The sequence below is a fragment of the Anopheles darlingi genome, chromosome 3 (genome assembly GCF_943734745.1).
Source record: "Anopheles darlingi chromosome 3, idAnoDarlMG_H_01, whole genome shotgun sequence".
In the NCBI taxonomy this organism is placed as follows: domain Eukaryota; kingdom Metazoa; phylum Arthropoda; class Insecta; order Diptera; family Culicidae; genus Anopheles; species Anopheles darlingi.
The window spans coordinates 37,720,939-37,723,438 of record NC_064875.1 but is presented as its reverse complement, the minus strand read 5'-3'; the positions used below and the strand labels follow the sequence as shown (position 1 = coordinate 37,723,438).

Below are 2,500 nucleotides of genomic sequence, written 5' to 3'. Positions count from 1 at the left end.
GAATTGAAGTACTTGTTGTAAAATCGCTTGCATTAACTAGCTTTATATTATTTCACCCAAATTGTGTTAGAAGTTCTTCTTATTCCTATTTCATGAGAGCTTGTGTTGCTCTGCCTTACGCCTCCTTCTCAATAGGGCAAGGGGTTTAGAAGGACAAAAGAGACCAGCCAGAGAAAATCGCTTATTATTGCACGCTAGTCCTCCAAGGCTATTCAAAGGATTGCGGCAACGTTGACAAACAGTGCCATTCTTAGATGCTGGTTTTCTGTACTCAAGGTTTTGCTGTTCTTGGATAAATGTTGTGTATTGTGTGTTACGCTTTACTGACGTAACATTGTTCTCACGACACATTTTCGCACTGCACATTTTACGCTTTTTAACCCATAAAACTAACAATACATGTGCTACAGCTGCATGTTAAACATATGATATAAAGCACAACGATGTTATAACCATTGGAATCCTCTAGCTCTATAATGCTCAATGCCGAATGAGAGAATTTCGGCTCAAACACGATTGCGAATAATCTATCATCATCTATAAGGACTGCCTTATAAACCACATGAGCAATATTTACATTCGGTAACAATTTAACGATTTCTTGCACTAAACATCCCTTTGAATCGTATGCTTTTACGTATAGCACATTCTTTGGTCACATTATAGCACATTCCTTGGCCTTTCCACCCTTATATACATCTTTGAAAAAGACACTTACTTTCATACATTAAAATGTCCCCACAAGATCAAACACATATTTGTGCGATAGTTGTCCTATGTTCGAAGAAGGTACTTTTCATCTACACTGCCTTTCTGTACTACGGCTACCCAAATCATTAGCCCAGGATGTTTTCGTTATAACTCATTGATTCAAAGGGAAACAATTCGTTTGCTTGTTTCAAGTGTAACCAAGTCCTTAGTATGACATCCGTTTTCCCGTTATGTTCATTTTTGCTGTTGTCTCACATCTCTGGGTTTGCAACACGCTCTCACGTCAAAGCACTCACATCGTTCTCGCGAGGACCCTTTGTCCTTACAAAGTGAGAATTAGTACTACTGCAAGAGCGAACATGTTATGGAGAAAATGGATCCCTTTGCCACAAGAGAGCAGCAGCACCTACATCAGATCAAAGAGCTTTACTTGATGAAACACTTGGCATGTGTAGGGGGCAGAGTAGGAGGAGAGGTGGGGAGGCGGGGGTGGTCTGAAAGACGAAAAAGTAAAATTGGTACGAACTGAGATCGAACGAAATAATAATCGTTATGTGATTTCCTCACTCAGAACACCACACGACCACACGGACTCGCACACACCCATCGAGCACAGCACATGCTGGAAAATATTTCAGGCACACTCAGACAACATGACTACCCACTACCACTTTAAGCAAAATCAGTAGATTGCTTTAACTTCGAACATCGATAATGTATTGTAAATCCAAAGCAGAAGGAATTATGAGGAACCAGCGGAAACACTTTGAGCAAACAGCAAACGCAGCGAATTTTTGTGTGTACCAATTTTCACATAAGCTTCATTTTCGTCGCCATCACTGCGGAATCAGGATTCCTTTGGTCACTTATGAACATTTCACTTGACTACGATAGAGAATGGTGATGGCCTGAACAAGTTAAAGATTGCAAGGGCAATACGGATCTCAAAGCGCGTTTGAAAAAGGAACCAGCTCGATTATATGCTAGGATTCGCAAAGGAGAAAGCTATTTTAGCTTAGAAATGACATTCACTCACACTCGAACGCACAAACACGGTCCTGCTCGATGCGGGGGCGCTGATCTGTTAAAATTAGGCTTCTGTTACCTACCACGGCCTCTGAACAACTCAAAATATTCGAGAAAGGCATTCCTCGCCGAATATTACATATATTTCATCAGAGAGGAAGAGAGAATTAGAGAATCTAAGAATAGGGAGAGTAACTAAGAGTCGAAAGAACGTTGCAATCGCACATTACTACGAGGATATGCACATGTTTTTACAGCATAGAGAATGAGATATACTAGCTCCGCTATGATGATATGAACCAGAAATTTCCTCTCCCACAATTGGGAGCTTTTAGAAGAGAAGGTAAAACTTTTCGTTACTAGTGGTTTTTTAAATATGAAACAAACCGACTTTTGTCGAAGGTTGTACATGTTGCTCCAAATTGAAAAAAAAATCGGTAAATATTTTCTTTTGGTAATTTCTATTTTTGATAGATTATATTTATAGAAATAAAGGATTGAATAGTATGACAATAACATGGCATGGCGCTTTGTCGTGTCTGAGCGAAACGTCGCAGGATCCAGAAGTATTGGATGCAGAAAGGTAGTAATCGATCTAATGATAAGACGTACTCGTAGGCAACACTATCCTCTTAACAATATCCTCTCCTCATTCTTCGATGGATAGAATGTCGTGCAGCCTAGTGTTGATCTAGATCGTCTTGGTGGGGTTGATCTACAACGAAGTGATCATCGCAAACTTATTGCGTGTAGGTAACACTGC

General features: G+C 40.0%; 1 protein-coding gene across 1 annotated transcript in view; it reads right to left on the bottom strand.

Annotated features, from left to right (window-relative positions):
• LOC125957046 (protein GDAP2 homolog) overlaps window positions 1-1,809 on the bottom strand; it is a 20,279-nt gene extending 18,470 nt beyond the window's left edge. Inside the window, exon 1 of the mRNA XM_049689441.1 lies at window positions 1,748-1,809. The gene's annotated coding sequence lies outside the window, so the exon portion shown is untranslated. The remainder of the gene's footprint in view (window positions 1-1,747) is intronic.
• Window positions 1,810-2,500: the final 691 nt, after the last annotated feature.